Source organism: Camelus bactrianus, chromosome 10 (genome assembly GCF_048773025.1).
Source record: "Camelus bactrianus isolate YW-2024 breed Bactrian camel chromosome 10, ASM4877302v1, whole genome shotgun sequence".
In the NCBI taxonomy this organism is placed as follows: Eukaryota; Metazoa; Chordata; class Mammalia; order Artiodactyla; family Camelidae; genus Camelus; species Camelus bactrianus.
Genome location: NC_133548.1, coordinates 40,986,277 through 40,996,853, shown reverse-complemented (window position 1 = coordinate 40,996,853; position 10,577 = coordinate 40,986,277).

Below are 10,577 nucleotides of genomic sequence, written 5' to 3'. Positions count from 1 at the left end.
AAACTTGGACTTGTCATAAAGGGAGGATTGCTTTGCAATGTGCAGGGTTGAGAAAGTCAACAAGAGGTAAGACCTGAATGCTCTTGCTGATAGATCAGGGGAGGACTGGAGAGAACAGGTAAAAGATGGTTCAGACAAGCTAGAGGTCAAATCTGTTTCCCCTGCCTCCTCCAAAGAAGTGCTGAGGCCAGGTCTCAGGGGTGAGCTGGGCAAGGGCCATCTCCACTGGGAGAGAAGGGGTTAATAAGAACATCTCCAACAAAGGCTCCTGACATTTGAGCTGGTTTTATTATAGCCCTTTCTCCCAGGTAGACCAGCCTGGGAGACGAAAAATTATATAAGTGTCAGCTCAAACATGTTTAGTTCTTCCTGAAATGGCAGTTCTCAGCATGTCACAGAGACACTGGTTAACTCAGTGGGGTAACAGATGGGACATATGAGCTCAAAGTTATGGCTAAAATTTTATGAAGATCCATTAGCTTCATATGAGCAAACCACAGTTGTTGTTGGTCTATTTTGATGAGTCATTCATACACACATAAATCCTTTTTTTCTTTAGATAATTAACCCTTGAGACAGAACCTGTATTGTATTTCCCCCCCTTATCCTGCTTATGTTGAATGCTTGGAAACAATGTCTTAAAGAGACTAAGGGTCCCTCAGAGCAAACTAGCGCTAACTGACCTTTGAGCATGGGGCGACAAAGGGACAAAGGTTCCCGTGCTCTGCTGCAAAGCAGGAGAGAGCATCTCTCCTCTTCCTGTGCTGAGCGATGTTAGCAGCCACCCTGAAGAGAGCAAGTGGTGGAGTTAGAAGCTTCCAGCCTTACTTCCAGGCTTCCCTGTTCCATCTCACCCACCCCTCCACAGGGGTGCCCCCCAGGGCTTATGGTAGAGCTGAGCCAGGAGACAGTTCTGACGGGCAGACACCAGGCTGTCCTCAGAACTGCCCCATGTCCTGCTGACTAAGGCTTTCTTACTGGATCTTAGGTGCTTGGATTCCTCTTCCCTTAGGATGGGTTTTCTCCCAGGAAGCTCCTCAACATTTCTTGTAAACAGCCTTTTGTGTGCCTGACCCACCAATCCAATAGATTGAACCGTAGGAGTAATGGCAGTTAATGTTTATTGCGTACTTACTATATTCCAGGTACTGTGTTAAGCACTTTGTATACTTTAATTGATTCAATTCTCAAAGTAACCTCATCAGTCAAGATTCTTCCAATTGCCAGTTACAGAAACTCCAACTAAACCAGCTTAAACACGCAAGGCCATTCATTGACTTAAATAACTGAAAAGTCCAGTCACAAACACAAGCCAAAATTAAACAGACAAAATAGGGACAAGGTTACCTCTGGGTGCATCTTGGATCCTTTTTCTTTTCCTTTTTCAGTTCTGTGTTATGCGTTTGTTTATACTAGACACCTACTGTTTTTGTAATCAGAGAAACTTTATTTAAAAGGGTCTTAACTAGCATTACCCCACACTGTTTCTCTATATTACGATCAACTGGGATTCTAGCTTTCTGGACTATGATCTCCTCAAGGCCAGGGACTTTTCCTTATGTGTCTTTGTAGCCCTTTCCTTGCCTTTTAAATTTGTGCTCAAGGGTATGTGTAAAGTGGATTGAATTCACGTGTTTCAGAAGGGAAGCTTTTTGCAGTTTCAATTCTTTCAGAGGGCAGATGATAATAAGAAAGTAGTTTACACTTGATCCAATACATGATTTCTCAGGACAAACCATGTAACCTCAAATGGAGGTAATAATCCCAGGTTATTGTGAAGCTCAAATGAGTTAGAGCCCCGTGTGAGCTGTAAAACTCTGTACACCTGGCAGCTGATAATGACTTGGGTTTATAGAGCCTTCTCATTCCGAGGCCTCTATCCAAGGTGAGTCATGTCTATTTCTAAATTTTCTAAGAACCGTCATTATCTCTTGATGAAAAGAAATGGTGGCAGAGAGAGAGAGAAGCCACGAACATCAATTTAGGCCGCAATATTAATCCCCTGCTGTGTGCACACCTGACACCCACATCCCACTGTCAGACTGTCAGGTTCTTCTGACATCTCATTCGACATTGCTTGAGGGCCTTCAGACTCAGAAGGTTTAAGACCGACTTCAGGATCTCCCCTCCCGAACCAGCCCATCTGGAAGCATCCTCCATCCCAGGGAATATGGTACCTCTTTCAATCCTCAATCCTTCTTTTCCTCACGCTCATATTCAAGCCCTGCCAAACTCTGCCTGCTTCACCTGCTACATCTCTGGAAATTCTTCTCCCCATCTTCACAGCCATGACCCGAGTCCCAGCTACCGTCATTCCTACCTCCTACTTGATCTACCTGGGAAAGGGCTTGCCTTCCTCCAGTTGAACACAACTCTGGTCATGTCACCTGCCTGCTTAGAACTTCTCAGTGGCTCCCCTCACCCTGAAGATCCAGGCCCCACCATTAACAAAGCTTACAGAGGCCCTCATGGGAGGGTCCCACCTCTTCCACCCTCATCTTTTGCCCCTTCATTCTCTCAGCTCCTCCTACACTAGCTGTCTTGCAGGCCCTCTCGCCTGCCTCTCCACCTGTTGGCCCCTGGGATGGAAGGACGTTTATCCATATTCCAGTGACTGCTTCTCGACATGCTCAACTGAAATGCTACTTCCTCAGAATCTGTCTCTCATTTCCCTGACTAGTCTAATTTGCCTTTTATATATTGTCAGAAGTCTGTGTGTCTCCTTCTTAGTACTTACTGCAGTTCAATGTTACCTATTTGTTTAACCCCGTGACTAATATTTGCATTTTCGACCAGCTTGTAAGCTCTATAAGGGTAGTGACTGGGTCTCTTTCCATTCACGGTTGTATCCCCAGCACACGGCACCCAGCAGATGCTGACACACAGGTGCTGAATGGACACAGGCACTGAGCCAGGAAAGATACAAAGACAAATCATGTGATGTCACTATCCTCAAGGTTGTCATAGTCTAGCAGGAGGGACAGCACAGGGAGATGAATGACTTCGAGGGATCAGTGGAGACTTTCCAAAGAACTGTTTGATGGGAAGACAATACATGGAAAGGGGAATAAACAGGCACAGTCACATCAGTGTCAAAAAAGCAAACTTATCTACACACACACACACACACACGCACACGCACGCACGCACACACACACAGCATGGCTGTGCACAGGTGCACACAAACATGTATATTCAGTCATACAGGCTTATTCTATAGCATGTCCCCAAGCATCACTTGGGGACATTAATGGCACCTTTATGCACATATGCTCCTGCACTCAAGCAAACACCCCACCCCACCCTCACAAACACTTCACAGCTGCCCTCCTACTCCTGCTTATACACACACACACACACACACACACAGACACACACACACGCTCCCACACGCTCACACAGGCAAACTGGATGTTGGCGTTTTGTTTATGAGAGTGGGAGTCCCAAGGTTTTAAAGATGAGTTCATGTGTGAGCAGAGTCTCAGGGAGGGGCCACACACATACCCAAATACTAGGTCCCTTTTGCTTTGTGCCTGCACAGCCCAGAGGGATCCACAAAAGACAGCCAGGCACTGTCTCACAGTAGTCCACGATCAAGTCCAAGATCAAGTGCCCATTTCACACAGGAGGAAAGGAAGAGGGTCAGATGGGATCAATAACTTGCACAAGGTCTCAGAGCTATTCAGTGAGAGTGAAATGGCTCAGATTCATATCCAGTTGAGTATGTGACTCTGCGATCAGTTGTGACCTCCAGAGAGGAGGTGAAGGCCTTTCTGAGCTTGGCCCATTCAGTGGAGTTTGGACACACTGCACGTGTTCAATATCCCCAAGCTACCCAAGTTTGAAGCAGAGGAAAAAATTTCTGCCCCTTCTCTGCCCTTGTCCCTCTTGGTGGTTTTCCGTGAACTGTTAACCAGAAAGCCGCGTTCTGAGCCTCCCTGACCGTGTTTCTCCCACGTAGGCTCTTGGGTCTCCACGGCCATGGGCCCAGAGCCCCACGCATCCTGCCCTCTGCTCAACCTTCCCCGCGACCCGCCTTCCCTCGGGGTTCCACCTGCCTGTCTTGCTGTTAACATCGAAGGACAAATGCGGTCCTGTATTTCAAAGTCATCTGGCAGATCTGATTAATTTTGGAAATGAGCAATGTGAAGATTCATCACAAACTTTCAGGTATGAGCAGCAATAAACAAAACCAGAGCATGGAGCGCTATTTATTTATTAAAACAGTAAATTGAAGGGAAATGGGCTATTTATTTTGCACGATGTCTTCCACAGAAATAATTGGCTCATTAATCACACTCTCACCATGGTCACGTTTGGAAGGTCAGGCTCACCAGGGAATTGAAACAGGGGGCAGTGTTTACAGCCCTGGCAGCACGTGGAGTCCCGTGAGGTTGGCTTCCGGGGGCCCTGGCATGTCCTGGGGCAATTCTGTATCCCATGCAGGCAGCCGGGCGGCAGGTATGCGTAGTGGTTAGGGTCTCGGACTGGCAGCAGGGGGCCTGAGTTCAAATTCTGGCTACTACCACTTGCTAGCTGTATGACCTTGGGCAAGCTGTTGAACCTCTCTGCCTTGGTTTCTTCATCTATAAAACGATGCTAGTAATGGTACCTACCTTGCAGGGTACCGTGAGTTTAGGTGAGTTGGCGAAGCACTAGTTCACGTGGGTCAGGCTCAGTGCTGCTCTAGGTGTTAGGGGTATTTGCTCCTTCGGTCCAGGCAGAGCCTTGGGTGGGGCACCCTGGAATCAGTGGAAGCTTGGAGCATCAGGTTACTGTGGGCTTCCCACGGCCCCAGAGGGAAGCAGAACAATGTAGCAGAGGCTAAGAGGGCAGGCTCTGTAGTCAGTCTCTCTGGGTTGAAGTCCAGCCGCTGTCTCTTACTAGTTACATGTCCTTACAGAATGATTTGACCTCTCCGTGCCTCAGTTTTCTTAACTGTAAAATGGGGGGTGATAATAGCACTGCCTGACTGGGTTGTAATGAATATGAAATGAGAAAATAAATGGTGCCTGGCCAGAAAAGCAATCAGTTATGATGATCATTTTTAGGCTTGCCTGGCCTGTGACTTTCCCCCAGACACTGAGCGTGGTCCCGGTGAGCACGGCAGGTGAGCAGACACTGAACTTCAGCCCCCTTCCCGAACAGCGAGGGGGAGGGGCCCAGAGCCCAGAGAGGGCAGGGCTGAGGAAAGCATGCCTACAGCAGAGGCTGGCGCCACAGTGGCTGGAGGGGCCATGCAGTTTGGGCAGATGACAGCAGTGACAGGGGTTTTGGTCTATGGGGTAGGCATGGTACAGTGGGTAGGTGGCCTCTTGGCAGTAGTACCCCAGCCAATGGCGGACTTCAGAGCACCAGCCTAGTGGGCTGAGGTTCAAGGAAAGGCTCAGTCGCAGCTGGGAGTGAGACTTCTAGAGCAGCACAGGGGAATGCGGTGAAAGGTCAGGGTGGAAAGGTCAAACATGTAACCCATGTACATGCTTCTTCTCTCTCCTGTCATCCACTGGTGCTCTTGCCTGTGGAAGCCAGAGCCTCAGAATCTTTCCTAACACACCAGTCCAGGCAGCCAAGACCTACCAAACGCACTCAGATGAATGGACCCAGGTTGCTAGTCCAGCACTGCAAAGCCAAGGCCCATCTCAGCTCTTCTAGGGCTTTGATTGGGACCAACTCCCGGCCCCCACATGCTGGTCAGGAGGGGCTGAGGCTCTGGAAGGAGGCCTGAGTCTTGGTGACCCTAGAGGAGCTGGACAGCGGGTGGAGGGCAAGGCTGCCGCCGTCCTCAAGGGACCCAGGCTGTGAGCGAGGAGCCCTCTCTCCCTCCCCTCTCTTTCATACCAACACAAGAGATAGTTCATGGGAAAGGACGTGCATGGTGAATTTCAACGTGGGGTGCATTCAGAGACTGGGGGCGGGAGGGAGCTGGGGAGACGGGAGAGGCGGTCACGTGGCCGGGGGCGTCCAGAGCCGGGCGAGGCCGAGGGTGTGTGCTGGTTATTCTCTCTCCATTCTTCTCTGTGCATCAAGGCTCTTCGGCCCCCTGCCTCCAGTTAGGTTTGGCCAAATGTAGGCTTTGGTAGAATGTCAGACAGCAGGAGGAAGGAGAAAGGAGGTGTTTTCCCCAAGTCTCGGCCCTGCCCCTGAAGGCTCCTCCCTGCTGGGCTCTGGGGGTTCCTCCCTTTGGCTGAGGACCCTGTTGGGAGGCCCCTTTCCAGGGCTGCAGCTGTCACTGAGGTTTGGAAGCACCCCTCCTGTCCCATCAGCTCTAGGAGTGGGAACAGCTTCTTCAGTTACCTGCCCCCACCACCCGAGGGCGCACCTGGTCCAGCCCAGGGCCTGACTCACACGCTGAGCACAGATGAAGCTTTTCTGCCCTAGGAGGGAAAGGGGTCAGGTAATACCAGGGGCATTTCCATGGTCAGGAACTGAACATGGACCAGGTGTGAGTTGAACGTCTTAGGGGAGCAGGAAATGTTGGGGAAGATAATTTCTGTGCTTCTCCTTGCTTTGGGGATCACTTCCTTAGAGTCCCCTTTTAGTAGTTCAGTCCCTTTTGGAAACCTCGGGTGCCTCACCAAGGAACCTGGGGATGGTATTTGGGTGCACACTTCAGACAGAGCACAAAGGGAGCGTATGCGCCCCCTAGGGGCTATTGTGAAGGTGGCAGAAGTAGGAAGTGGACGGTCCCCAAGAAGAGGAAAGGGGAGGGATAGGAGACGGGGATAGGGGAAGGGGAGAGGGGGAGGGGCCCAGGGGAAACAATCTGGGCCACTTGGTTCAGTTGCCTCCTTCACCAGGAGTGGCTCCTCCTGGGAGAAAGTTCTGTGCTGTGGGCTGGATTCTGGATGTTTTCTACAAAAATGCTTTGTCAAAAGCAGCATCTGCTCTATAATTTGCTGGGCGGGCCCAGCACAAAATAAAAATTCAGAGCCCCTTGACTAGAAATAGTTAAGAATTTCAGGATGATGACACCAGAGCATTAAACTGAGCTTGGGGTGGGTTGGGGGTGGACTCTCAGGGTCCCATGAAGCCACTTCTGGCCAGAGATTCTCCCTGTGGACACCATGGGTGGGCCCCCTCCCCTGGGTACAGCAACAGGGAGGTTGAGCAGAGAGACAGAGGCATTATGTTGTGACAGTCTTCAGAGTCCGGCTCCCAGGTGTGACCACACTAGGCAATTTGAAAATGATACCCACGTGAGGGCTAATGCCTCCCTAGGCTCTTCCTGGGCAATCAGTTAGTGAAGCACCAAGGAAGGATATAATTTCTGTCTGTGGGTCGAAAAAAGTGGGCTGAGGCCAGAGGGCTGGGCAGCGGGTCCAGGGGTCTCGTGGGGCCAGGAACTAGAGGTGTGCCCACTGCGTTCCCCTCGTTCCTCCTGGGCTCTGAAGGCAGGAGAAGGAGCAGGGTTGAGGAGGACACAGTTTGGGGTGACTCTGTCCTGTGTTTGTTTTCCCGAGCTTTAGGCTGCGGTGATCAGTCTGAGAAGCAAGCAAACAAACAGACTCTTAAGGCCAGAAAGTCTCTGTCTTGCCTCAGAACTCCCTCGAATCTCTTGCCTGTAATTAGAAAGAGATGGTGAGAATAACAGGGTTCTGATTTCCAGTAGCCTCTGCTTCACGGGGCCCATGCTAGGTAATGTTAAATGATGCCAGCCTTGTGCCTATACAGAAGAGTTTTGGGGAGGGGGCAGAAATCACTTTTCTCTTTAGGATCAGTATGTGTGTGTGCATGCACGTCTCTGTGTGACATACTGCACGTGTGTGCGCACACTGGGTACATGAGGAGCTGTGTAAGCCTGTGTGGGTGTACATAGAAGATGCACACGCATGTGTGTCTGTTACTTGTGAGCAAGCAGTTATCAGGATTGTGTGTGCGTTCACGCCTCCATGAGAGTCTGTGCGTGAGTAGATTCTGGTGTCTAAAATCCTTACATCCTGCTCCAGTCAGCCTTGTTTGTTGTAAAAGCAGGGAGAGGAATCAGCAGCAGGTGCGCGGTTGGGTCCGGGATGAGGAGGGCTGTCTGGGGTGCCTGTCTGGGTCATGGCCACGTTCGTGCTCCCTCATGATGGGTCCGCCGCCTCCGTTCGTCAGCACCTTTCTCTTCTCTGCTCGCTGTGGTTTCCCCGGGCAACTCAGTACGCGTAGACTCTGGCTCTATATGTGGCCATGGCTCCCAACTTTCTTCACCAACTGGTGCCAGTTGGCAGGAAGAATCTGACTGGCCCGGCTCACCTCCCTGTGTTGAGTCAGCGATCGCTGGCCAGCCTCTGCACACCTGCCCTTGGGTCAGGGGAATCAGCTATGGCGAGACAGAGCACGGTCATGGTACAAACAGGGTCACTGCTGGGACTGCGGTTGGGACAGTTTTCCCTAAAAGGAGTGATGAACATCCTAGGTCCTCATGCACAAAGTCCCTGTCTCCCACTCAGTGCCTGCCCCTCTCCCAGTGGAGGTCAGCGCAGCCGGAGCTGCCCCACAGGCAGGATTTGCCCGGCAAGGCAGCCTCCTGGGGCCTGGGGTCTTTTCTTGGCCACCCGCCCTTCTCTGTTCCCCTGTATGGATTGAATTGTGCCCCCCCCCATTAACATGTTGAAGGCCTTATGCCCAGTACCTCAGAATGCGACCTTATTTGGAAACAGCGTCTTTACAGAGGCACTGAAGCTAAAATGCGGGCATTCAGATGGGCCCCAATCCAATATGACTGGTGTCCTTATAAGGAGAAGAAAGCTGGACAGAGACACAGAGGGAAGACGGTGCGAAGAGACCCAGGGAGAAGACGGCTGCTCACCAGCCTGGGAGAGAGGCCTAGCCTGGGCCTCCCCTCACAGCCCTCAGGGGAACCAGCCCTGCCAGCACCTTGATCTTGAACTTCTGGGCTCCAGGACTGTGAGACTACACACCTCTGTTGTTTAAGCCATCCAGGCTCTGGCACTTTGTCATAGAGGCTCCAGCAAACTAATATCCCCCCCAAGGAAAACTTCTTGAAAAAAAGGAAGGAAGTCATGGAACACCAGCACCCTCAGAGGGTGGGCTGGGGTTACAGGTGTCAGCGAGGGTGACAGCCAGGAAGCCGGGGCTCCTCACACCCGCACCCACCCCGGCGTCCAAGGCCCCAGGCCCTGGGCACTTCCGAGACTCAGCCTCTGGACTCATTGCAGGAGGAAGCTCTGAGCCTGGTGCCTGAGCTGGGCAATTACCAGCTTTGGTGAGACTCACTGAAAGCTGTAGGCCAGGGAAAAATCAGATCTTGTTGGCATTTGAGAAAGACGCTGTGAGCACTGCAGTGTGGAGGGCAGATGAAGTGGGAGTGGGGGAGGCTGAAGGTGGGAGGCAGGGTCCTGTGAGCGATGAAGAGGCCCAGGGAGGGGACTGCAGAGCTGTTTAGGAGGCATCACTGTCACGATGTACTGACAGGATATGGGGCTGAGGAGTGGGGGGAGTTAGGGTCGAGGGGAGGACTCTGACAGGAGCACTTGGAAGATGGGGGTGCTGGTCACTGGTGAGGAGGAGGATTAGGTCTGTTTTCTGCGCATCAGATCAGCACAGTCCAGGGCCCGCCATCAATGACATTGGACCTGGGCACAGGGGGGGAGGGGCTGGGTATAGTTGTGGATTGGGTGTCACTGGTGTCCGGGTGGCACCGTGTGTGGGAGGAGTGGGCATGAGCTGCTTTCCCCAGGAGCAGAGCTGGAGACTAGTGCCTGGGAGGTGACTGGGGCGAACATAGGAGGGAGAGGACACGGGGAGGGAGGAAAGCCAGTAAAGGGATATTGGGGTGGCCACCAGGCTCAGAACCACTGGAGACCTTTGGGAGACTGGGGGATCCGGCCTCACACTTGCACCCCTGAAGGGTGAGGAGGTCCATCCCTCGTTGATCGGGGGTTGTTCCTGAGGTCTAAACCCTAATGCTTCCAGTTTGCCCACACACAGGCTGGAGCAGGTGCCTGTGGCCATAGAAAGGCCTCAGGCAGAGCCGCAGGAGCCGCGGGAGTCAGAGGACTGGGACTGTTGGCAGGTGACCTTCGAGGTCAATCAGGATGGGGCCAGGTCACTGCTGGCCTCCGCCACTGTATCTGCAAATAATTGTGTCCATCTTCTGGGGGGCAGCAAGGAGCCTGGCTTCCTCCTTCACCGGTCCTAACAGGAGGGACCAGGGGCAGGGGAGGAGGAAGGCTGGGCCGAGTGGCAGAACTGGGTTGTGGGCCAGGCATCAGGGCTGGCTGTCCAGGGGGTCTTGGAACACAGGCTAAAAGAGGCCTTTTATGTCAGAAAATGTTTAATGTGCAGATTGTCAAGAAACATAATGATCTCACTCTGGGGTGTTCAAGAACCCTAAACAGCTGCTAATTAGCTGACAGCAATAGTGGGGAAAGGCAGCCAGCTGCTGGGATGGGAGGGGGCCGGACGTGAGCTGAGGCCTCTTCACCCTCCTCTTTCCTTCACGCTCTTACCTCCTGCCTGCCGCCAACCTCAGCACTGCCACTTTGAGACACGTGACCTTGGACTTCTTACCTTATACTTCCAAGATGTAGCACAGCCTGGACTGGCCATGTGACCCCAGGCCCAGGAGTCAC